Raw genomic sequence first — 27,067 nt, 5'->3', positions numbered from 1 at the left:
TCAAAGGTACCGTTTCTGACCCCTCATCTTGCTGCTTTCAGGCTGATTTTGCTGTCCTGCTTTTATCAAGCTAAGGCAGGGTAATAGGGAATAAGGCTTTTAAAATTTGGATTTGAGACATTTGCAGTTTTGATGGCTGTCCCACTCAAATATAAAGTTGTTCAGGTATTTTTTGGAACAAGAAATTTGGAAGATGTAACTTGGAGTCCAGTGATTTACATTTTTATGGCAGGAAGCTTTATATAAGACAGAACTTCTAACTTGTTCCAGTAGTCGTAATTCAGATCATTCTTTGTCAAGAAATAACTTCAGTTACTGATGTGGGAATTAGGCACATGCTGTGTGGGATAACAAGATTGTCTCTTCCTCTGAAGCAACGAGACTTTCATTAAGTATTTTAATTGGGTCACTGATGTGCAAGGAAATTTATGGGCACTTCTATGTGTAATCCAGTGTAATCTTGCGAATGCCAGTGGATGATTTTGCTGTTCCTTGACATTAAACAACCTGTGAAACATTTTCCAGTTTCCATTTAAACAGTTGTAATGGAGAATGAGCTCTCAGCTCGTTGCAATTTTGTTTCTCCTGAAAGTTGAGTTTCACTGGGAATGGGGACCAGAATTCACAGGATGTTTAATACATCCCAAGTGGACTTTTAACATTGTAATTGATTTATACTAGCAAAAATTGAGTGCAAACTTTACCCCACAACAATTGGTAAGATTCTTTGCCTCTGGCTTCAGCTTGGCCAAAATCAATATCAAGAATAATTGCAGTACAACTGTTAAAACAGAAGCTCAAGTACATAAATGGGCTGGATATAAATCCTCTTACAACCAGGCTGTGGGGTTTTTTTCCATGTTCTTTCTCTGCAGTTAACATTGGATAGGTAGATAGATGGACATATATATGGATAAACAGATATTTATTTAATTCACATAGGGTGCAGATGAGATCATCGTAGCAGAACTTGCTTTGTTGCTTGCAGATACGGTAACTCATCTTTTTAGAAAAGACCACACTTTTCAGGAACTGATAAATCTAAGTCATGTACAGCTGTTCATGGCTAAGAAGAAAAAAAAAATGCAGCAATTTTCACATCTCGAACTCAAGGTTAGTGCCACAGTTAATCACATGGAAAACAAGATATATTCAAGACCAGCATTTTGGCAAGGTGTTTGTGTCAAAATGATGAAATCAGTTCACATTCCACATAATTTATTTCATAGATAAAAATAACAGCAAAAAGGTTCTTCAGCATTTCTACTGAGGATTTAGTGCGTTTCTGCCATCTCGGGGCAGTATGTCTTCGAATAGTTTTTGAATTACATTTCATTTCAGCATCTTTGTGGAAATACAAGTTGTATTCTAGCTCAGATATACAGATGTCCACTTTACACTTTAATGTAAAAGGTTTAGAAACAGGAATAATTTGTTGTAGAGTCTTAGTGATGTTTATGATCATTACTTCCTTTCAGGATGGCTAAATTTAATAATTAGTTAGAGAACTGCAGTCCTCAGTAGCTGTTCAGGAGGAGTTCTGCATAATAAGATGTTCATTTTATGAGTTTTAATTTTGAAATAGTGGCCCAAAAGTGATTATAGATGTTTGATTTTCAGCTGGAAATAGCATAACCCATAACTGCTTTTAAAGAATGCTTTAAAAATATCTGAGTTGTATGAAAATATACTGGGGTATTGTTTGTTGGTTGAGTTTTTGGTTTAGTTTGGTTTCTTAGTGATGTAGCATTTTCCTGCAGAAGGATCCCTGCTTTACTGATACTACTTATGATGTGATAACGCTCTGCAGTCCTGTCTTGAGAGATTCCAGGGCTAGTTCCAAACGGGCTGTTTTGTATATGGCACAGTACAGCACCACCAGTGACTCCTAGAAATAACCTAGTTATGATAGCAAAGCCTGTAGGGCTAACCCAATTGGCTTTTCTTCCATCATCTAGCTCCAAATCCAGCTTGTGCATTTCTACACAGTGCTACTCAGTATGATGTGAACACGGCCTAAAAGCTTAACCTTGCAGACGTTTTAATGTAAGTAGCTTTATTCACTTGACTAGCTCTGCTTAGAATTAGCCACACATTTAAATAAGTATTTGCGCTTGGAGCGTACAAGTTAGAAGTAAACTCCAGAGATTAAATCGCCTTTTTTTTTAGTTGATGGGTATATGAAAGCTTGTGGCAGCGTGGTAATTCTGTGCTGGAAGTAAAATAAGAGAGAAAATGAGAAAAAACAGTTGGAGCCACAGGGGTAATAAAAACATCACTTTTTAGCAAACGTTGGCAGCATCAAAATTATATTGAGATATTTGTAAAATTGTAATTAAAAAGTGAGTAGAAGTGATCTGCACCTCAATTTTAAACCTGATTTTATTTTTAGCGCAACAATTTTAGTCAAAACATTTCTCAGAGAAATGCGCATTATCATTAACCTTAGAAAATGTATTAATAGCAGTCTCTTGAGACTGTATTTCTACTAAAAAATAATTTAAAAACAACAAAAAAACAACCAAACAAAAAAACCTCAACAAACTTTCAATAAAAAACTTTCAATTAAAAAAAAAATCACCAAGTTCTTTCTGCATCAGAGACAACATTTTAGATTTCAAGAGGCATTTGATGAAACTTCAGGACAAATGTAAATGTTAATGACGGGCTGAGCAGAGCTTCTACTGTGGTAATAGGAAACTTGGCTAAAGAGCAAAGCCAGGATAAACCTGTGAATTCAGGCACGGTTTAGCTTAAGCAAAGCCATACAGAAATAGCTACAAACTTTACAAAGCAGATGTGGCTTCCCTTTTGTAAACTCAGGATACCACTTCCAGATTTTTAGCTTTGCCTATTAGTTCTCAATTTTCCGGCCGTTCTTATTATTGGTGTGTATTTTTAGCCATTAAGTTACTTCCCTGAATACTATAAAGTGAAATGAAAACATTTTCTGGTCCTGCCTGTTAAAACTTGCTCCACTGTGCAGGAACAAGGGAAAGATTCATGGGCCCAGAAGGAGGCAGAGGAAGGGAGCACACGTCTGTTTATGGGAATGAATGAGTCTCTCCTGAAATGACCACATTACTTGTAATCTGGCTCAAGATGAAAACTGATCTTCATTGCTGAAATTGGGGTTTTTTTTCTGCAAATAGGTGAGATCTTTAGGTACACCCAAATTGTAATGAAGACTAATTGTTGGTCAGGGTTTGAGTTGCCCAGCTGGCCTCACTACATAACATTTCTGTCCTTAAGCATTTCTGTGGAAAAGGAGTGAGTTTAGTACTCTCGCTTGGCTTGTGTGTTCAAAGTGTGTGATGGAGGGAGGTGCCCTCTCTGGCTGCTCATCTGTGAGAAGTGAAGGCCTAACCCTCTTATGCTCTTCAGTCACTTGCGCATTTTCCCGTTTATAATAAGTCTTGGTGTAAAGACAAGTGCAAATTAAACCAGAGCTGTACTCAGTGAGACTGACACTTGCATGCTTGAGTGTTATGTGCTACCCCCAGTCTCACTGTGTGGTGTAACAGAGCTGTGTCTCACCTCATCTGCCTTCCAAAATAAGGATGATGCAAATAAGTTTTTACCTAGTCTTCATAATGAGAAACCTGCAGTGAGACTGACTTAATCTACAAAATCTAATTATTGGGGGTTTCATTTGGGGTTATTCATCACTCCTGTGGCAGAATTACATCACATAAGTTAGTTGAATGCCGAGAAGAGGAACTGGGTCATTGAATCTGGAACCCTGCTAGGAGAGCACAGGCATTACTGCTGTTTGGAGCTCAACAACATCTATTGCTGGGGGTTTTTACATGTAGTTTTTTTCTTAATCTTTTACTAATGCTAAAATAATTGAGATTAATAATCATAGAATCATTTTGGTTGGAAGAGACCCTAGGATTATGGAGTCCAACCACAACCTAACTCTAGCGCTAAACCATGTCCCTAAGAACCTAAACACCTTCTAAATACCTTCAGGGGTGGCGACTCCACCACTTCACTGGGCAGCCTCTTTGAATGAAATTTATCTGCTCCAATGATTTACACAACATAGAATAAAAATAATACTTAGCACAGGTGTTTGTAGGCATAGGTTTGTGGACCTTTAGACACTGCACAACTTCCACCATTACCTCCTGAGCTGACATATTGCTCTTTTCACAGAAGCAGAAACTTGAATATAGACATCGTTATTTTGTCCCAAGGCTGTGCAAAAATATCTTAGTCCATAGACTGTCTGATGCTGTGCCATCTCTCCACACACCTCAGCTTGCGCACAGAGATATTTCCTCAGCCTGAGAGGATGCCTCAGCTTCACCTTTGGCTTTCTTGGCTGCTTTGCCGTGTTTGCAAACCTGGGTAATAACATAGCACCAGTTGTGGTTGTATTTGTTTTGTAGTATGTAAATGCTTGTGCCTCAGATACTGGGGCAGCCCTACTCACAGGTTTGGATTCTTGTGAGTTTAGTAGGTTTGCAGTTTGTAGTCAAAAGGTACTACGTAGATGAGAGATAGTTGTAGTTCTCAGTTCTGAGAGCCACCAGGTAAAGGCTGATCCCCAGAACAGGGGCTATGACAGCAGGCAGGAAACAGAACATGCTGAGGTGAGGCACAACAAGCTAGCAAAATTATTGAGGCCATGATTCCTCAGGCCTTTATTTCAAAACCAGTCAGGATCTAGAGCCAAAGTCAAAACTCTACTTGCTATTTTTATTAGTGAGATAAGGCTTAGACCATCAGCCATGTGAAGCAACATTGCTCAGAAAAGGACACAGGTCAACCATCCTGATTTGAAGTAGTTTAACTTCTTGGCAATGGCTGGGCAGACGGGTGGACTCTGGTGCTTTAATGTCAGTGTCTGCAACTTCATTCGCCCTTGCGATGGCTACTGAGAGTTTTTCCTCAGCCTCGCAGGATCTAGGGCAGGCTCTTTAGATGCATAAAGATTGCATTCAAAGACATGTGTTGATGCAGGCATTTTTGTAAGCCTGTAAAAGAGAAGGAAATTGAGGGAGCTCTTCCACAGCTGTTTTTATTCTACCTTACATCACATATACAATTGTACTGAGTTCAACAATCATGCATTTTAAACAACTAGCTTGGTGCTTGAGATATCTGTGTCTAGTTTTGCTGCTTTGCTACAGGCAACCTGTGTGACCTTCGGACCTCACTTAATACCGTTGTCTCTGTTTCCCACCTGTGAAAACAAGGCTCAAAGTACTCCACACTTCAAAGGCCTTTTTTTATGAATAATTGCTTTACTGTTACAGTAAAAACACTCGTAAAGTGCACAAGGCAGAAAGACACTACGCATTAGTGATACAGTCCTAGTTTTCCTGGGAAAGCAACACATATGGAGAGTTAATAATTGCCAAATGTAATTATTGCCAAGCTAGGGCTGCATTTCTGAACAACGTACAGAGCAGATAGCTAATGCAATACCAATATAAGGAAATCAAGGTTGTAGCTTGTACTGTAGCTCAGGGATGGGATCACAGAGTCACAGAATGGTTGGGGTTGGAAGGGACCTCTGGAGATCATCTAGTCCAACCCATCTGCCAAAGCAGGTTCACCTGGAGCAGGTTGCACAGGAATGTGTCCAGGTGGGTTTTGAATGTCTCCAGAGAAGGAGACTCCACAACCTCCCTGGGCAGCCTGTTCCAGTGCTCTGGCACCCTCAGAGTAAAGAAGTTTCTCCTCAAAGAGAAAGTTAGATAGAAAGTTCTTGCCAATTTGTTAGTGAATCAGTGTACCATTAGGTTAAAACCAAGAAGAGGAATATCAGAGAATGCTGGAGTGGCTGGACTTCAAGAGCTTGAGAACTCTGTTGTCTCCTGCTGTGGGCTCTACTTGTCTGATGGTGGCTCTTCTTGAAAAGCAGATTAAGCATGAGGAAACAAACTTAAGTTGCATATAAAAATCTGCACTTGCAAGCAGTGACACCATTTCTCAGCTTGATTAATTAAAGTTTAATCAATAGCTGGGACACAGCTGTCGACTAGAAAACTAGCATATGGAGCTGAGCTGTGATTGTCTGAAGAAAATAAGAACTTGTGCGTGCATTAGCCCTATGCTTCTGTTACAGCAATTGCTGCTTATATTTAGATCTCTCCAGATTGACAGTAAGTCTGAGTTTTTACTGTTACTTGAGTTTTTTGAGGTTTTGGAGAAAATGGCATGTGAATATGAGCTTTGTGCTTAAAGTGAAGCCAGTGCTCTGCTGCTATCTATAGTATTTCCTGTCTCACAATAGCCCACCCAGCTGTCTTCTCTGTAGATGAATATTCAACCCTAAGTAATGATGCACAGAAGACGTAATTCTGCATCGCAGCACAGTGCCAATGGCAGCTGTAGATTTGCTGTCCCCACACATTAATACAGACTACAGAGGCTTTAGTGTCTCACTGAGTTCTGTGGCCAAAACACCCTACTTGGGAATTGCAGATTTACCTGGGGGATGGTTGAGTTTGTACTCGCAATTCTTCCCTTAGGTGATTTTAGCACATGTTCCCTGCTGTGTGCAGAGCGTAAACTGGTGTTATTCCTTAAGGCTGCATGAGGTTTGAAATCTCTAAGAGAAGGCTGTGTGTAGAAGTACCTGAATCTACACACTTCCCACCATCGGATGTGGCTAACATCTCTTTTGCACCTGACCTTGAAGATCACCAGTAATATAATCATCAGATATTACTGCCAAGTCAACTACTTAAAGATAATCTAGGATTAAAGGATTCTAAAAACAAAACAAAACAACAACAAACCCCAACACACCACCTCTAGTTAAGTGGGATTGCCGAATTCAGGCAGTGCCTCGTTTACTGCCAGTTGTTGAGCCGAGCAGTGCTGTCGCTTAAGGAGTCACCCAGCACATTCTCATCACAGAGAACAGCACTCAGGTTTGGCCAGAAAGACCATTCAGGTTTCTCTGAAATTCTACAAAATGTTGCTCCCGATTACTAGAAAGCGGATGGAAATGCTAATGGAGAATTCACTGACTTCGATTCACCATCTTGTGTGCATAGCAGTGGCCCAGAATGTGCAGGGAACTCCCCTGGTCACTGTGCCTGCTCTCCAGCTTGCATGCACTGGCACAGCTACACAAAATCGTGGCAGCAGCACTGTCTTTCTCAGCATGTGGCCTATTATGTCACCGTGGGGTGATTTGATTTATTGATAGATACAGATTGCCACAGAGCCAGGTAAGTCCCCGGTGAGTGCACTGGTGCACGTGCAGCAGAACAAGTTATTCCAGACAAAGTTTGTGCTAACTTAAGTTCAGAAATGTCCCCTCCAGTTCTGCGTGCTCTGGTGGGTAATGCTTTGCTTTAAATATTGTTCTGTGCTGTTCTGACATTTTCTCCTCCTGCAAGCTACAGTGCTTGTCTAAAAAGCTGGAGGGGCTCTTTTTGTGAAGTGGGAGCATTCAAGCAGACAGGCAGATGTGCTGCGGGGCAGCAACAGATAAACGATACCAGCCCTCACTGAACATAGAGCAGATGCAAATTTCAGCTGTTAAAGAGATGCAATTGCTCCTCCTGCACCATCAGGATATATAATATACCTCATGAAGATGAGGGCACAGCTCTGTGGTGTCTTGTGGTTGTATTACAGGTTCTTGCCTCCAGAAGCTGATTATGTAGTTTCAAACAGAAGGCAAGTATCTGCAACGGGTTATGGCACGGGATGGAGGAGAAAGACAAGGGTAAAATGACTGGAGGTTGCTGTTGTGTCTCTTGGCGTCTCTTCTAGGTAAGGATTCATTTCTGGTTTGTGTTCAAAATGACACCGTCCTTGCCTCTGCAATCCTCCTCCTTACACCTCCCTGCTGGAATGGCTGCTGCTTCCAGCCCAGGCACAGTGAGGGACGGTGGGTTGCAAACGAAAACATTTCCCAGATTACCTCCTCTCATTCTCATCCTCCCCCTTCTCATTCTCGTCCTCCCCATAGCTGTGGCCCTTTTCACCAGAATACCTTCTTGATACTGGAAGTTCAAATCATTACTCACAGAGATAATTTCCCTCTGTGATACTCCAAAAGCTGTTGGCAGGCCCGCACAACGCTCAGGATAGTGGCTTCCCCACCAAAAGCAAATTCCAGGTTAAACCAATCTTGAGACCTGACACAGGGGAGGTGATGTGAGCTCTGAGCACAGCAAGAATTCGCTTCTGCCCTCCCATTTTTTGGAAATGCCTTGGCTACGTTCAGGTTGGATGAGATGAATTTTTTTGAAACTGCCTTAAACTTATTTTGGTTGAAGTCACTGAGGGGCCATGTCAGTCTGTCTGTCCTCCTTTGATGTGCGTCTCCAAGTTAGTGCAGTAGCAATCAGCTGCATAATTTTTATGAAACACAGGAGTGCAGCTTGCCATAATGTCCTTCTATACGTAAAATAAGACACGTTCAATTTAAAACCACCACCACATATAGAATGCAGCTTTGGTAGCTGCCAGCTCAAACTGATTACCATAGCCAATAGAGATCCTGTGGTCTGAATGACAATAGAGGACATGAAAGACCTGTGATTTTAACTTGTTTTCGCATTGTGCTTTATCATAAGAAATGCAGCACAGTTTCTGTCCTGTGTCACTGAACATCTCCCCGTGATCTCCTGTGTTCATGGCAGGTGGGAGGGTTCTATTCTTTTTCAGCAACTTAATTGCAATGAGTTTATTAGCAGGAGTTGATGATGAAATACTAAACAACATTCTTCCAGTGCATGGGCCAGGCAGGTGAGAGGTGGTGTTGGGCTGGATGACTGGAGACCAGAGCTGGTGGCTTTTGCTGGCCATTTCTTACTTTGGCAAAAGGTTAGATGAAGTTGTTAACTTTTGCTTGGCCTTACGAGTATCACGGCAGCAAGGTTGCCCTTAGGAAAAGGCATTGTGGGCCTCTCTGGGTAGGTGCCTACAGCAGAGCTTAGGTAGACCATGAGCCCTGAAACAGCTGTGTACCGAAACCTCACCCAGCCGCCAGCAGCTTCATTGTGTCAGGCTGATGGTGCCACCTCAGCACCCCTGAGATGGGACACAGAGGAGCAGGCTGGCTGTGTGCGTCATGTCCCCAGACAGCAGCAGGTCCCCACCAATCTCCTACAGGGACGGCGGACATGCCAGCCCACAGCTTAAGAAAGGAGGCTGGCCACTGTGGTGGGACACGGGCCTGAGCATCTGCAGGGGAGGTTGCAAGGAAGAGCTTGTTAAACCGCCATCATCTGCTGAACTATGGTGGCTGAGAGGTGTCCCCAAGCCATGCTTTCACCATGAGCTTGCTCTGGTGGGCTGGAGGGACCCCTGTCCTAGCCACAGTTGGTCAGATTTCCTGCCTGGGAGCCATGCTGTGCCCTGGGTGCACCAGCAGGCTTCATCCACCCCAATGCCTTTCCCCAGGGCACAATTTTGGCACCATTCTGGTCCTTGGCTATGCTTCTGTCCAGCCCTGTCTGCACTGTCCTGGCTCATGGACTCCCTGCTCAGGGCCAGGGTGGGTCTCAGGAGCTTTAAGCTATTCTTTACATTCATTTTTGCTCCTGAGCCACCGCCATGCATTGCTATGGGGTGTTTCAGTAATTTACTCTCTGTCGTCCTGGCTCTAAGGGATATGACTAACTGATCCTTGTCTCTCTGAGCAGCCAACTGCTGCTGCAGAAAATGTATTTGCTGTGAATACAGCACATTGTTTGGAAACATCTTTTAAGAGTGTGTGTCGCGGTTGAGACGGACAAACGACATGGACCAAGTTCTTTCAAGATGAAAGTAATAGATGCCATTTATTGCTACAAGTGCATTTTTATACAATTCTACCAGTTCATGTGTCTTTTCACTATTGGTTACAAGTTACAGCACTAACATCTCATTGGTTAATTTTTCTATCATCCATGTTATTCTTCTATCCCCTTCTCTCTCACGGGTACATCTCTCCTCTCTCCGGATACTCCTTTACTCCCATCCTTCTCAAGGGTAAATCTTAATATCTCAAGGCTGATCTCTACTCTCATATTTTCTGTCAAGGATTCCACAGACCCGCTGCAGTTTCCCACAAGTGTGTGTGTCACATATTTGTTTCATATAGAATCATAGAATCATTTTGGTTGGAAGAGCCTTAACATCATCAAGTCCAACCTTAACCTAACTCTAGTACTAAGCTACGTCCCTAAGAATCTCATCTACGTGTCTTTTAAACACCTCCAGGGATGGTGACTCCACCACTTCCCTGGGCAGCCTGTTCCAGTGCCTGACAACCCTTTTCATGAAGAATTTTTTCCTAATATCCAATCTGAACCTCCCCTGGCACAACTTGAAGCCATTTCCTCTTGTCCTATCACTTGCTACTTGGGAGAAGAGCCCAACACCCTTCATGTTACAGCCTCCTTTCAGGGAGCTGTAAACAGCAATAAGGTCTCCCCTCAGTCTCCTTTTCTCCAGGCTGAACAGCCCCAGTTCCCTCAGCTGCTCCTCATCAGACTTGTGCTCCAGGCCCCTCACCAGCTTCCTTACCCTCCTCTGCACTCTCTTTGGTACCTCAGTGTCCTTCTTATGGTGAGGGGCCCAAAACTGAACACAGGCAGGCCCCTCACCAGCTTCCTTACCCTCCTCTGCACTCTCTTTGGTACCTCAGTGTCCTTCTTATGGTGAGGGGCCCAAAACTGAACACAGGATTCGAGATGTGGCCTCACCTGTGTTACGTACAGGGGGATGATCACTCCCCTGGTCCTGCTGGCCACATTATTCTCTCCTTCTAGTTCTTCCCTAACGCAGGTACTGTAGGAGGTAGGTGAGGAGGAGCCAGCCTGCCCACACCAGTGCATGGCTGGTCAAGCTAAGCCTGGGCCAAAGGAGGCAAGGAAAAGTACATACCCATCTCATGCAGGAATGAGAAAACAGAGAATTTACATGGTGCTGTGGTGTTTTACCCCTGCAGCGCCCGTGAGCAGAGGAGGAAGCCCATGGCTCACAAGCAGCCTGGGTGGCTGTCCCGCACGCTCGGCCTCTGGCTCGGTTCATAGCTTGGTTCTCGGTGCACACACACTATTCAAAAACGCTCTCTCCTTCAGTATTTTTAACTAACCACACAGACATGCTGTCCACAGAAGAAACCATGCAAAGCTCATCATCATATATCACATACATCACATAACTGATTTAGAAGGATCGTTTGTAGCTGGTGAATGGAAGTGTTCGCTGCTGGTCACGGGGTCCCACAAAATACAAGCACAAAGAGAGGTGCCGCTTTTATTCCTCACTTTTATTCACAGCTTAGCACGGAACTCAAGCTTTTTGGTGTTCAGTTCTCAGTTAGTTTCTCGGCTTTGAACTTATTGCTATTTCTGTTTCAGATTATTGAACTTGTTCAACTCCAATATTCTTTCTGCACATGTAGAAAAATCACTTTTATCAAAAGCTCGTTCAGTTCAGCCAATTCTTGTTCCAGATGTTCAGATGGTAATTCCATCAGTTCGGTGATTTTATGTTATTTAAAAATGTAACAGCAAAGGTTTATGGTTTTTACCTTGAATTTTATTTCATGAATTTGAAAAAGCACATGTTAAACTTATGTTTTAACACCCAGTGTAAGAATTTCAAGCTTTATTTTAAATAGGCTTACATCTTAATTAGGCTGTTAAACTATTAATGAATCCAGCTTAAATGTTATTTATGTATGTCTAAAAGTACATGCATATACTCTAAAAGAAAATGAGATTTTTAAATACCATATAGTCTGAAGTCATTATTTCCAAAGACTAATGGGGATGTTTATGTTTGCAAAGCACTTGCTAAAAGAGAATGTTTACTTCTGACTCTTGTTTTATCTTAAATGTGAAAACACCATTCTTTGGATGCCTAAGATGGACTGAAACTTCTTTTGAATGTTCCTTGCATGTGTTTTGTATATGAATTAAAGGCCTCATCTCTGAACTTCCTGACATGTTTGTTTGAACTTTAAGGCAGTTTATGAACAAATATAGCATTGCTGTGTGCGGTTATACAAGAAGCCATCTGAGTAAGGGGATCTGGAGAGTAGTTATTTGGAAGTGCTTAAATAGTTCTTTACTGAACCCAGGATTAGAAAAAATATCCACAGATGTTGAGAAGCAATTACAGTAACTTTGCTTGAATTTGAAACTTTAATTAAGAACCCTTTTAAGATAAAATATTTATTTTAGGAACCAAAGACATTTTTATAGAAGATGGACGCAGCTGTTCTCACTGCAGCGGATCTCCAGTTCTCAGAGCTCTTGATGAAACCTGCGGTGCACGTCACTCTATTACCTGAATTAATGGAAAGCTGTCTCTTTAAAGATGTTCTCAGAAGTTTTTGGCACAAAGACAAAATCGCCGCAGCAGGACCGCTGATGCAGGATCCCAGCCCTCATGCCTGTGCATTAGCAAACTGTGCATTAATGAGCTGATAGGGCTAGTAAAACCATTTTGTGCAACGGTATTTAGCCAACCAGACATGACAGCCGCAGGTGTTTCCATGAAGCCAAGCTGCCAGAGGAGGTGTGCCTCCCATCCTCAGCAAGATTAGACTCAGAGTACAATTAATCTTGCCTCAGACGCATGTTGGCTTATCCACCCTTACGTTGTTTTGTTCTGCTCACCTGTTTTCTATGCTTTCCTTTCCCCTCTGCACGTGTTTAACCTTCCACCATTCACAAGCCCCACTCACTTCTCCAACCTGTGTTGCATCCAGCCTGTCCGCCTTGTCCCTGTGAAGGAGCTGTGGTGGCAGCAGGATACCTAAAATGAATGTAGGAGGTGCAGCTCAACAAGACAAAGTGACCCCGCAGCCTGGCAGTATTTCTGTGCCATTTTCTTGTTGCTGTGTATCCATCCCAGCCTTCACCTCCCTTGTCAGCACCGCTTTGACCAGGCTAAATGGTGGAAAAACCCATTCGTGCATTCCTGTGAAATAGCTTAATATTTATATTCCGATTTTCGTATTAATTTGCTTAGTTGCTGTTCTTGGAATATTTCGTCTCATGAAAATCCTAAATATTCATCTCTTCATCCCAAATGTGTTACTCTGTTTCTCTCAAAACGTCAAAATCAACGCTGTGCCTGGGATGGAAGTTAAAGCATTTAACCAGCCTTAATAAAGACATTGTTGAATAAATCCAATCTGAAAAATGCATTTTGACATCTAGATTTAAATTATCTGTGTAATAACTTCAGTAAGATATTCAGATACTTTTGTAAGGGAAAGAGGCAACTGTTTTTCCTGTTCTCCAGTTCATCCTGCATACCTTTTGATAAGAGTGTCGAAGTGTGATTTAATTATTTTCCCATTGTTTGTGACATTAATGGTCATTGACTAGTTTGCTTCGGGTAAATAATGTAAAAAGTTTTAGTTCTGTAGATTTAGTGAAGTTCTATTTATAAACTCTTCACATCAGCTGTGTTAACTCACATAAGACTTACTCCCCACTTCAAATCCCTTTGTGTCTTCTTCTACTTGTCCTTAAAACGAAAAGACAGGGTTCACAAGTGATATGGAGAATAAAGATCATTTTGATGCTTTTTCTAACCTAAAAATAGGTATCTTCCACAAATGAAAGCTTTATTCTCCTAATTCCTGAGGTGTAAACTCCCTGGAGAGACAGAGAGGGAGACCAAAACTGATAGCAGCTAAACTGATGATCTCCTTGTGAACCCCCCGAGCTGTATTTTCCATGTTTCTCTCTTCTCGTTTTCAGAATAAAATAATCCCTGTTTCATGCTTGTCTGCCACTTTGCTTCCAGCATGGCAAATATCACATTGACTGATATGCCAAGACAGCTTGGTCGCTCGCCTTGTCAGCCCCTAAGATCTTGCTCACCGCCTCTTCTTCCTCTAGAGCAGATAATTTTAGTACTTTTGAGTGATTAACTTGTGTGGTGCTTGCCACCTGAGAGCGGCCCTTCCAACCCCGCGTGTGCCCGGGGTGACTCAGCCTGGGAGCTGGCGCTGCTCCCCACCTCCGTGAGTCACCAGCAAAACGCATTTCCAGAGAAGTTCAGTCCAGGAGCAAACAAAGTGCACCTCTCGCGGGCTCTTGGAAATGGGAAGCAAAGGCAGTTCCTGTTCTCCTCTAGGCAGGATGCTGTCGCCTTCCCCCACCGCTCTCCCGGCCCCAGTATTTAAGGAATGTCTGCGCTGGCATTGTTTTCCTCTCCTGAAGGCCAGCTAAAGCCTGAGCCTAGAGGCCAGCTGAGCGAGCTCACTGTGACACTGACTCATTGTGGGGTCTGGAAGTAAGTCACTACAGTTATGTCTACAGCGTGCCGGGCAGAGATATCGGTGCAGAGCTGTGGAAGTGGGGCTGGCACCGCACCACAGCTGCTTCTGCCAGCTGTGCTGCAGAGGGAGTGGCCAGTGCTAATGCAGCTGTTCAGCTACTCTGTATTGTGCAAATGATAGAATAGTTTGGGTTGGAAGGGACCTTCAAAGCTCATCTATTCCAACCCCCTGCAATGAGCAGGGACATCTTCAACTAGATCAGGTTGCTCAGAGCCCCGTCCAGCCTGGCCTGGAATGTCTCCAGGGATCCATCGACCACCTCTCTGGGCAACCTGGGCCAGTGTTTCACCACCCTCACTGTAAAAAATTTCTTCCTCATGTCTAGCCTGAATCTCTCCTCCTTTCATTTAAACCCATTAATCCTTGTCTTATCGTAACAGGCCCTACTAAAAAGTCTGTTACCAACTTTCTTACAGACCCCTTTTAAGTACTGAAAGGCTGCAATAAGGTCTCATCAGAGCCTCCTCTTCTGCAGGCTGAACAACCCCAACTCTCTCAGCCTGTCCTCACAGCAGAGCTGTTCCAGCCCTCTGATCATTTTTGTGGCCTCCTCTGGCCCCTCTCCAACAGGTCCATGTCTTTCCTGTACTGAGGGCTCCAGAGCTGGACACAATACTCCACGTGGGGAGCAGAGGGGCAGAATCACCTCCCTCGACCCGCTGGCCACGATCTTTTTGGTGCAGCCCAAGATACAATTGACCTTCTGGGCTGTAAGCGCACATTGCTGGCTCATGTCCAATCTCTCATCAACCAAATGCACCACCATGCTTCCTCAGGAGACTCTGTATGCTATCACACTGTGAACTGAGATATGTCCTTCACCTCTTCGTCCCTTCTTCATTGGCACTGTGGAGAGAGTAACTTCTGTGCAGGTGGTATGAAGTACTTGAGATTCTCTTAAGAAAAGCACTTATTACTAAACTAGTGCTTTACTTGCTGGACATCCCTGCTAAAAAGCTTTTGGGTGTGCCTGTAAGCCTGGTTTTAGCACAACTGTAAAAAGACTGCATTCAGTAGCGCTGACAGTTTTTCATTACGGTGCAATCTAGGAGTTGATGCTGAGAACAAATTGAACCAAGAGATGTGCTTGGGTGAGGGCCTGAGGAAAAAAATTATGCATTTCCTCAGGGAACAGGAATCTGAAAGTCATTATGAAAGGAATGAAAGGGTGGTAACGTTAGGTCTGCAGGTAAACAGTGCCAGGCAGACCGGAACAATATGAACTCAGAATTAGTGGGAAATGAAAAGTGGGAGTTATCCTAGTGTTTAGGGCACAGAAGCTCAGGTGGAGGGTATAATCACTGGCCAGGCATAGGCAAAGGGTAGCGGTGAGGTCAGACATGATTAACAGCATGAGTTGAACAAGGAATGAATTTGGCTGCATCTAGAAGAAAAGTCTCCTTCAGATGAGGCAGATGCTACAAACTGAGTTTCTGGCAGGGTTTTCAGTAGGCGCTGGGAGAAATGTTCACTGTTTGCTATGTCCTGCTGCATCCACCACACCTGCTTTCCCCTGATAACATTTTTCAGTACTTCATAGGCTCGTGTACTTGCCTTGCTGGTGGATCACTGTGCAAGCCACGTGTGTGTATTTCAGTGGAGATATGCTCATTGGGTACATTCCACAGCAAGGTCTATCCGTAAAACTTAGTGCCTCTACCTATACACTGGTTTCTGACTATACTTACACCACTTGGTTGTTAAACATTTTCTCCTGTGTCTGAAGCTGAACACTTTGAGTACCCAAAGGGCTTCTCTCTAGCTCTTATCAACCAGTCATCTTTACTGAGTATAGCAGAAAGGAGCTCCTGACTGTAAGTCTAAGCATTACCTGCTGATACAGAAATTGAGAGAATGCTGTGAAAACTGCATGTGCATAAACCTAATGAGTATTTCAGCCCACTTAAGGTACACTTATAGCTGAATTAGTGAGTGGGAGACATCTGGGGAGGGAAAAATAATGTTTTGTAGGCCTGCAGAAATTTAGGAATGTGAAACTTTCAAACTGTAATCTCTCCTTTCCTGCTTTTAATGACAGCAATCATTCAAAATAACAGAAAGACAAAGCCCATCTGAAACAACCAACCTTTTCAAAAGCTACACTACTGCCATTGAATGTGCTTGCATTCCTCATGCCAAGAGGTTTTCTCTTGCTCACACTTTACATGAAAGGTACTGCATCTTACCTTTTGTGATTTCCAGATATGCACTGCCTGCCGTATCTCTGACGTTCATCTCAGCGTTCCAGCTGGAGAAGTCCCTGCAGCTAATTCCTTTTTCACCCTCATGGGTGTGTAAAGTTTTATGGGAAGTTTTCTTGCCCACTTGAGAGAGAACTTGAGTTTGCTTTTTCCTGATTTTCAAGGTCTAATTGTACCAGGTTCCAGATAAAGTATGCAAGACTGGTCATCTCAACAGACTGATGATGACTGCACCAAGCACCTTGAAGCATAGAAGGTTCCATCTGAATATAAGGAGAATTTGAGGGTGCCAGAGCACTGGAACAGGCTGCCCAGGGAGGTTGTGGAGTCTCCTCTGCAGACATTCAAAATCCACCTGTACACATTCCTGTCCAGTCTGCTCTGGGTGAACGTTCTTTAGCAGGTGGGTTGGACTAGATGATCTCCAGAGGTCCCTTCCAACCCCAACCATTCTGAGATTCTGTGAATAACACAAGTGTGGAATAGCATCTTTTCTCCAGCACTTTATGGGAGACTCAGTTTTATCAAGCTTTCAGGAACACTCTCCACAGGCAGATTCCACTACTAGCCCCTAGACTCTCAAATTGGAAAGGTGATGTGCTTTGCCTCCTGCTGCTGCGGTCTTATCCCATACTGCAGCTGTAGGCCCTCAGGGCACCTGAAGCCATCCCATGCACAGGAGCTAGCTGATAATTTCCTAAATGGCCTTCTTCCTTCTGAAAGGTTTGAACTAGAAACTCTAGAGAGAAGCTGCTCATGTGAAGCATGTCAGCCCTAAGCAGATCTGCCTGGCTGGTGCAGCAGAGCCAGGGGAGCATCCTTTCCATGAACCCTGAGGTCGGCTCAGCATGCAGGGCTTTTCTTACAGCGTTTGCAAAAGTTTGGCTGTGAGAAGGTGCAGAGATGGGACAGCTGAGGTCAGAAGTCTGACTGTTCTGGATGGTACAGTTTGCAGGCATTTTGTACTTCAGCTGCTGTGGATTAAGTCAGTCCTTTGGGCACCGAATCTCTCATCTCCTCCTCTCCTTCTTAGGAAGGAACTGGAGGGGAATTTAAACATGAGGAGGAAGGTTAAATTATTGATTTGACAGCTAGAAACTGTTTGTTCAGTGCTTTGTCCCAGGACTGAACATAGTGTCATACCAAAGCTTGAGGTTTTGGCTAAAACCATTAGCTCTGCTGAGTATTAAACTGTCAGGATACTTCAGGCAGCTGAAAGCTACGTAGCTACATAGCTACAGCAGCTGGCCAGAAGAGCAAACATTTCAAAGGTAGATGCAGCTTCTAACAACAGTAAAGCCGTGCTTTTCCTGAGAGAGTGAATTCCAGCTTTCTCAAGCGAAGTGAGCTACCCAGACAAAAAGCACTGTTTTCTCTGCTTATACCTACATCTGCACAAGATGCTTTTGCTGGCACAGCTCTGCCTTCAGATGATCTTATCTCATCACAGCTCTGGCTGACACAACTGTGCCAGGAGACTCAGCAGCAGAGACCTGACCTGAAAACACCCTGGCTCAGCTTCGGGGTTAACACTCGGTTGGGAATAAAGAGAGCGACACACAGAATCCACTTTCTGAGCTGTCCTGAAATGAAAGCCATGCACAGCCTGGGCGTGAAATCACTGCCCCTTGGGAAGGAGATCCCTCGGCTCTTTCAGCTGCTGTATTTTGGGCAGTGGGTTTGGTCTAAAGCATGGGTGTCAAACTCATATTCACCAGGGTCCACATCAGCCTCATGGTTGCCTTCAAAGGGCCAAATGTAATTTCAGGACTGTATAAATGTAGGAGTAGTTATACCTGGTTTAAAGGAAAACTTCTGAGGCCCAACAAGGTGCTAAATTAATTAAAATTAAATTTAAAAATATTAAAATGTAATAAAAAAAAAAAAAAGGCTGTGATGTATGTGGTTTGTTACTGAATTTCGAGGCCCTGCCTGTGAGCTAGCACTGATACTGAGGTGTGCAGTTAATGACCATTGGGCTGCTAAAACCAGATGACTTCCAGAGGAGAGCAGAATTGAAATCTGTATCACAAATCATTAATACTCCCAATTAACTAAGGCGAGTCACTTAAGCTGTATAAAATGAGACAGCAACACTTGTGAGAGTGCAGCAAGGATAACTGCATTAAAAACTGCACTATGTTTAACACTTGGTAATGAGGCTTAGGCAAAAAACATGGAATAGATGCACTGCAGATTTAATGAGTTCTGTTCATTGCTGTTTTGCAAGGGGCTTGGTCTGATCTCAGAGTTGCTGCCGGTGGGAGGCATGGACCTGCTCCTGCCTCCACCCCAGACACCCCAATACCCGCTTCATGCCAGTGATCTGGGGGGCTTGGGGTCCATCTACCCACCCCATGGATCCAGCTGAAGAATAACCGCACTGCAACACCACAAGCCCAGTTGTACCACGCCGTGAAAGTGCAGAAAACTCAAAGTACCACCCGAGTTAAGATGATGTAAGAAGAGCGTATGCTCTGCCTTCAAAATGCCTCGCAGCTCTTGAAATACTAGGCTTAATGCCATTTATTGATTTGTAACCAGGGAGACAGTACGTGTTCCCATTGCAAAGTGAGGGAAAAGCTCTCTCCCTTCACTTCCTCCAGCAGTGAAAAATGTTGGAAAACACTCTCACGCGTTGTAACCTCCTGAGGCCTTCACAGGAGGGATGAGGTGGGTGTTTGCATTCTCAGAGGCTGCTGCATTTTCCCAAAGGTGGAGAAAATCAACCTTTCCTTGCAAAACAGCCTGGAGCAAAAAAGGGATAAGCTATTTTGGGAGATGAGAGATAAGCAAGCCAGAAAGCGTTATCAGAGATTTGTCTTAACTTGCAAAGGTATTTTCTTTGATGAAAGAATTCAAAGAGTTGTTTAAAATGTTCTGTCAGCTCAGATTTGTTTTCAGAGAGATTTCAGTCATACATAGTCCTGGACTAACCAAGCCCTTCCGCATTAGAAGCCCATATCTGTAATAAGAACTGTTATTTTCTGAATTAAAAAATCTATCAAAGCTTTAAAAAAACCCAACACCACAGAATCAACAGAACAAGTGATTCAGAAAACAAAGGCTGATGAATATTGGGTTTCTGTGGGGATCAATATTTGTTCCAAGTGCTTGTTACTGAGCAAGTCCAACTCCAGCCATTTTGGGAGGGATGGAGCACTGGACACAGGAGCTGTGATCCAGCCCCATGTGAGCACTTGCCCACTGTCTGACAGCAAACTGGGAACATTTGAAGATCCGAGGAAAACTGGCAAAAGACCAACTGTAGAAACTGATGCAACAGCATCAAAACCCGTAGTTAGCCGCCAAAGTTTTGAACCAGAACTAGAAGATACTAAATAAAACCAGGTACTTTTAATTTCACTAGCTGCATTTCTTTGTTTTCTTGTAGTCTAATGCTCGGTGCCTCTGTTTAACCAGAGGTGTGCTACAGCGGTGTGGCCAGCTCAACAAGCCGGTACCTTGCCAGAAAAAAAAGTGTTTTGAATTGTCTTGCCCTCTTTGTAAACCGAGCTTAAGCAGCAAATGGTACCTTTTCATTTTCGTACAGAATTTGAAATGTTTACTTTCAACGTGCTTTTCAATGGAAAGTTCCACTTTTTTTTTTTTTTGAAATTATGGTCAGAAACTAAGTACGACCAAGTCAGTTTTTCCATATATGAAAACATTAAGCGTTTTGCCTAAACCAGCCTGTGGAGGTGAGGACGGCAGGAAAGGGCTCTGAGAATGCAAAAAGTTTTGGGTCAGCTCAGAACAAAATCAGGAGTTAGTTGCCCGCACTCGGCCGCCGAGCCAAGGTCTCCATTTGCACGAAGGAGCGATATCCACAGGCCTTGCCAACTGTTTTGCTGCGTGCAAGGGCAGCGTGAGGGGCACAGCTGGTTTTCGGGGTGGGATGTGAGGCAGCGGATGGAGTTCATCCGTCTCCACCGCCCACGCTGCCGCAGTGCCCGGCGGTGGGTGTGATGTCTCCTTCCAGATGCAGGACCGGGCTTGATATTCGGGGAGCGGTGGCCCGCCCTCCTTCCCTTTCCAAGGAGCAGTTTGGGAGGGAATCACAGAGGCTGTTTTCGCCCAGCATCAGAGGGTGCACCTAGTGGCCCACCCTGAGGCGTGAAGGCAGGAAGCCCGCGGGGGCACCCGAGGCTGTTCCCCGTAGGGAGCCCAGGCAACTCTGGGACCCATGGCCGCCCGCTCCACGCCGGCGAGCCCCGCGGACCGGCTCTGCCCTGCCCTTCACCGGGCCCTGGGGCGGGCGGCGGGCGGAGCGTCGGGAGGCTCCCGCCGGGCGGGGCGGGGCGGGGTGGGCCGGGCGCTCCGCGGAGGGCAGGGCCGGGGCTGAGGGCCGCCGGGGACGGGGGGGGGCGCCGGCCCGGGCCGCGGCGCCGAGCCCGCCCCGCCCTCCGCCCGCGCCGAGTGACTGCAGTGGGGTCCAATCAGGGTGCGGGCCCGGCCAGGCACTGCCGCCCGCCCCGTCGGGGAGTCCCAGCCCCGTGGCGGGGAGAGAGGCGAGCGACCAGCGCGGCCCGGCCCGGCGCGGCCCCGCTGCGTCCCGGCCGCTGTGTTCGAGGCGGGGGCGCAGGGCGGTCCGGGGCGGAGCGCTAGGCGGGGCCGGCCGGGACGGGGCGGGCAGCCGAGCGGCGCGGACCGGACGGCGGCGGGGGCGCCCGGAGCCGGCAAGAGGCGCGGCCGCCCTGGGAGGGCCCGCCGGGGTTTGGGCGCAGGTAAGGGGCGCGCCGGTGAGCTCCCCGGGAGTCGGCCCCGCTGCCCGAAACCGAACGGAGCCCGACTGCGGCAACTTTGTGTCCCGGCGGGCTGAGCCCCGCGCCGCGCCGCGCCGTGCCCTTCCCCGCGGCTCCGTGCGCGGGCGGCAGCGCGCCCCGACGGCCCCCGCCGCGCCGTGCGGGCCGCAGCGGGGTGGGCGCCTCCCCGCCGCCATGGGCCCGGGCCGCCCGCCCCGCCTGGGGGCAGCGGGTGTCCCCCACGGCGGGCCGCGCTTCCCGCCACTGTCCCCACGCGTGGGCTGGGAGCCCGCCATGAGCCCAGCGCCGTGGGCCGGGCACCCACCGCGCGTCCTCCGAGGGGAGCGGGCAGCTCTTGGGGGTGGTAACCCGGGTGCGGCGAGGGATGGCTTCCCATGCAGCCGCCCCTACCCCCTGCCAAAAACCAGCCGGCCCTCTGTCCTCAGGCTGCGTTTGGGTGTTCCCGTACTGCCTTTGCTGCATCCTAGCTGGAAGGGGGAAGGAGAGCGGTTTCGGAGGGAGGCTCGGTAATTAGCTTCTGACCTTCTGTAACTTATTTACATGCTGGAACTGGCATATCTTTTGTGGAGATTTCGAGGAGAGTTAGGCACCGGTTTAATCTTTTCAGGCTTTAGGAGGACACTTCAGCCACAAGCACTGTGGGACTTCAGTTGGGAGTTTTATCTTGAACTAACAAACGTGTTTTGATTTAAGGCCAGGGGTTCTTACATCCTGTAATTATTTTTTCTAGGACTGTTTCTTTTAGGTCTGTGACTTCTACAAACTGAAATAGCTGTGCTAGCTTGCACCTTGGCTGAGGTACAGCTGTAATAGTAAAAAGGTGATTTATACTTGTGGTTATTTCTGTGGGGGTAAAAGTAAGCTATGGTGTTAAGCGCTTCACAGTGATATAACAATGTGTGTGCTCTCTCGTGGAAGTGCAGCGCTGCTGATCTTGTGCAAAAACACAGATTAAGTGTTTAGAGCGTGGGCTTGGCTGTGTCTGAGCCTTCAGAGGCTGCTGGCTCTTCTTATTTCGGCCCAAGCACAGATACTACCAACAGTGCAATGTGTAAGCTCTGGTATGTATTGCAATGGCAGCACGATTGAGCAATATGAGCGTCTCTGCGTTCCGAAAAAGTAAACAGCAAAAATGGGTCACAGAGTGAGAATATTCTCCATGCTTACATGATCGAATATCTGAGAGGAAGATGTTTCAGCGTGCCAACTCTGGATTTATTGCTTCTATTAAAGGTAGCAGCCACAGATTGAGGATTTAACTTTGTGAAGGACAAAAGTGACTTTCAATTATAATGAAAAACACAAGCACGGGTTTCAGGAAAACCGGTGTGCTCAGTGAAGCGGCACGGCGGATCGGCTCAAGAGGCAGCCCAGAAAACAGAAAAACTGACATCTGCTTAAACTCTCAGTTCCAAATGCAGCAAGCATTTTAGCCTCTTAACTTCTTCACATCAATAAGAAATTAAGAGCCAGAGTACTCCCTAGTTCATCTTAGTACCTGTCCCATGGGAGTTTTGACAATAAGATTTAACACAGTTTCTTTAAAAGCTGTATCAGATGGATCAGCTCTGAGAAGCAGAGGGAGTTGTTTGGTTTGCCAGTGAGACTGACTGTCAGTGGTGTGCCATGTTGCTTGTAAATTAAGATTTGCTTATAAGTTAAGGTTGGTGTTCTTGGGCCAGGAGTATGAAGCTGATGTTTCTGTCTTCCCCGACGGCAGCGGGAGCTCCATGCGATTGCCTGGCTGTGGAGTGAGGCCCTTAGGAGCAGGTTCCCTCTTCAGCAGCGTTGCTCCTGCTTTGAGGTACACCACCTTTGAGCAAGGCACTGGTACCTATTCAGCACCCCTGTAACTTCCTTAAATGAGATAATGGCAAGAGCCCAAGTCCAAATGCATGGGTCTGGATTCAGATGCTTCCTCAGGTTTGGTGAGTTTTGCCCTGGGTTTTCATCCATTTGCTGAATCGGTTCTGGGTTTAAGAGTTCTGCTGAAGAATGTGTAAGCTGATGTGTCCTCTGCATGTGTCTGCAGCAGATCCATGCTCTGGAAAAAACTGGTGAGTAACGTTCCTGCTTGTCCTTGGAACACAGGGTGGAGCACCTTGAAATCAGGGATGTCACATGGAGCACAAAGCTGTGGTGAATTTCATTTTTGTTTTTTCCCCTCTTAGATCCAAATCCTGTTTCTGTTTCGGGTTGTGTTGCCTATGCAGTGTAGAACATGTTGCAGCTCCTGACGAAAATGTCTAAGGGGGTGTAGGGGGAGACTTTGCTTGTGACCCGTGTCAATGTGAGGGTAATTGTTAACATTCCTGAAATTACAGCCATTCCCAGGTGGTACTGCCAGCCTGTCTGGTCCCATTGCTCCCTGGTGATGAGGACAGTCTGGTCCCTGCTCACTGGTCAGGTGTGGATGGCCCCAGGACAGGAAGCGCTGGGTGTTATGAGGTGCGTGGAACAGCATCCTTCAGGAGGTTTTGTGTCTCCCAAGTCCATCCAGATGGGGTTTCTGTGATATTTCTGCCTTACGCCGCTTCAAGGAGCAGATTCAATGAAGAGAAAATCCTTTCCCTGAAGAGGTTTAAAACCAAAGAAAGTTTAAGCGCTTTCTTGACAGTATGATTGCATCAAAATTTACCTTTGGCTTACTCAGGACAAGATACTGTTGTTGTAAACTTGTTTGAATAACTGACTAATTTCCTTTGTTGTGCCTCGCATTATGTGTTTTCTGTGAAGGCAGGGAGAGCACGGAGAGGTGGCCAGATCACAGATCCGGTACAGATGATCCAAAAATATATCCCTGATGCCTGGGGTGGGGCAAGAGGAGCACACACACACACACAAAAAGCCTGTGACTGGGGAGTCCACTGGTTTGCAGTAGTTTTCAACAGCAAAAGTGAGAGCCTAAGTATTAGGCAGGATTTAGGAAGGTAACGGAGCATGGTGGAAATTCCTGTGGTGTTAGAGGTGGTTAGTAAAGCCCCCATCCCACTGCTGAATTTGCATGCTCTTAAGAAGGTGGTGGTAACTTCTACCTCAGCTTGTAAATAGCAATACATAAGTTAGTTTGGTATACCTGAGACAGCTTCTCCTCAGACTTCGTTATTTTTGGGCTTCAAAGCAAAACTCAAGTTTTGTTGCTTCTTTAAAGCTGTACAATTATGGTCTGACCTGTGTCTGGCCAAGCAACATCTGTAAATTTATAAATGCAAGGAACAGGTTTATTGGAAGGTTCAGGTGGGTTTTGTTGTGTTCACTCTTCTTATGTGGAGCTTGTGCGTACAGCTGTGTGTTAAGAATACATAAAAGCACTTAATACCTCCATAAAAAACCCCTATTTAGTACTTTCCTGTACTTAGGCCGAACAGTGGCCCCACTCCCCCATTTGTAATTGTGAGATCCCCTTAGTGACTTTGCTCTTGGATCCAGCCCAGGAGAGGTAAATGACATTGCCTTGTGTTCACTGCTGATGTTCATACACACACATTTATTTAGCATCCAGTATGAATTCCCACCCTGTCTTGCCCTTCTGCAAATTTGTTTGTGTGCCTGCAGCCCAACTGGTGTGTTGCAGTGTCTCCTTAGCAGATGTACCATGCCGAGTTCTCCTCCTTTGTCAGTCTTTGCATTTGTGCTGACTTTTTTTGGTTTGAGTGGGACTAGGGCATCAGCCTTCCCTATGTCTTGGTAGGAAAGTGACTGTTGGTGCTGAAAAGTTGACTGCTGAACAGGTGATCTGCAAATGGAGAAAGGGTGGCCACTTAATGACAGCTTCAGGCATCAATGAAGTTTGCTGCTCAAATGATTCTTTGAGGGTGGTAGGTTTGCAAGTGTTAATTTTGGCGTAATACAGGAGAGGCTCTGTGTTATTCCTGAGAGATTGCATCTTCTACCCAATGTTTGGAAAAGTCAGCATCCAGTCCGGAATTAAAGCATGGTCGTTCTTTTGGAGGGTTTCTCTTGCCATGGGGTTATTATCTGCAGCTGCTGTGGGTCTCTAACTTCAGGCAACTTTAACAGATGATCACATCTGTCTCAGTGGGTTTCTGCTGGGGTCTTTGCTTTGCTGTTCTTTCCTTGTTCTTAGTGCCCTAGAAAGGGTGCTCAGCTGTAAAAATACCTGAGATGCAGGGAATGATGCATCCAGTTTTTCCCACCTCTCTCACAAATTGACTTGCTTGTTCGTTCAGCTCAGACTGAGGACAGTGACTGTCTATTTTTCTAATGGTGTTTGCTGCCAAGATAGTACTTTATTTCTGCTTAAAAGTTGGAATTTTCCATTAATAATTCAGTCATAACACTGGATTCACATTTGCTTGCCCGTAATGCATATTGCCCTTGCTGATATCCTTTAGCTTCCAGAGGACGTTGTTCCTCTGTGATTTCTGCTGTACATGAGGAAAGTGTGGCGGGTTAAAGCTTTGTCCTTTTTCCAACAGCCGGGCTTCTGTTTCTGTCAAAAGGCCAAGATAAACCAATTATGTGGAAGAGCTGATTTCTTTCCTCGGTGGAAATATGTTTAGACACAGGTCTTGCAGCCAGTCCTAACTATAGTCTTTCTTCTCCTAGCCCCTGCCTGGGCCATCTTCATCATCAATTGGGGAGGCAGGTGGAAGACTTGGGCAGGGCTTAGGCTGTGCAGTGCAGCCTTGCAAAGCCAACAAGTCCCCTGGGTGGGAGTCCTGTTCTCTCTTGCTGTAGAGTGCTTGGCCTCATCGGGCTGATAGAGCTAATGCTTCATCAGAGTGCCCACTCTTTATTAGAGGTGCTGTCTGGGGGATAATGCTGTTAAATCTCACTCTCGTGCCTTGCCTGTTGCATCTTCTGCATGTTGTCTCAGGACCATGAGGAATGACCCCTGATGAAGACCAGAGTCGTTCTTCTCTTTCTTCAAAAGCATGGTGCAAGTGTGAATCTTGTTAAAACCCCAGGGAGATGCAAAAGCCTGGTTCCCCCATATCATATGAGAATACTTAGGCAGAGAGATTAGATCTCCTGTCCTGCTCTGGGCTGCAAACCAGTGTCCCAGTCTGTGTTAAGGTAAGGATGCTTGCTTTCCCTTCTGCTGCTCTGCAGCAGTGCAGATTGGCCTCTGGTCCTGGTTCTTTGACACGTTCAAGCAGCCTCTGGCTCGTGGTGTTTGAGGTAAGATAAAAATGACAGAAAGTGTGACTTAAAGCAGGCATTTGCATACATCTTGATGCTAATCATGCTTCCAGTAGGTACAGTGTTGTAACTCTTGCATTAATAAAATCCCATTGAATGCTGCCTGTGAACACAAGGATTCAGGTACACTCATCCAAAAGTTGATTTGTACCTGCATCTTTCTTTCTAGCCTTTTTAAATAAATGTTAGTGGAGAGTTTAAGGCTGAAACTTGAGCTGGCTATTGCAGCATCTGGACTCCAAACTGGAGATACTTTGCACTGTTGAAGACAGCTGTCTAATTATGTGTCAGATTAAAGGATCTGATGACCACTAGCATGAATCGACCATTTTAAAATAAAGGGTTCTCGGGTCTCCCAGTGTCGTAAGTTTGGGAGAGCAACTTTATTTTCTTGCTGTGTAACAGATGTGGCAAAATAAGAGGAAATGATAATAATGATTTGATCTTGTGTGCCTTTTCTCCGACTGATCAAATCCAAAACAAAAATCTAGGGAGAAAGTATACGGTATATTATATATATTAATGTGGAACATAACCCCAGATAGTTCATGGACACTGCAGTGATTGTGAGGGAAGATGCAATGTATATGATTTTTAGTTGGTAACAGGAAAATAGCTTTAGTACCACAAAACCAAGCAAATAGCCAAACAAACAATGC

General features: G+C 45.4%; 1 protein-coding gene across 1 annotated transcript in view; it reads left to right on the top strand.

Moving 5' to 3' along the window:
• Nucleotides 1-21,023: 21,023 nt before the first annotated feature.
• The window catches only part of PPFIBP1 (PPFIA binding protein 1), a 115,983-nt gene continuing 109,939 nt past the window's right edge, over nucleotides 21,024-27,067 (top strand). The window contains exon 1 of the mRNA XM_080358587.1: nucleotides 21,024-21,203. The gene's annotated coding sequence lies outside the window, so the exon portion shown is untranslated. The remainder of the gene's footprint in view (nucleotides 21,204-27,067) is intronic.

The sequence above is a fragment of the Nesoenas mayeri genome (assembly GCF_963082525.1).
Source record: "Nesoenas mayeri genome assembly, chromosome: 1".
In the NCBI taxonomy this organism is placed as follows: Eukaryota; Metazoa; Chordata; class Aves; order Columbiformes; family Columbidae; genus Nesoenas; species Nesoenas mayeri.
Note: the sequence above shows the minus strand (reverse complement) of the source record. Positions and strands in the feature narration are given on the sequence as shown.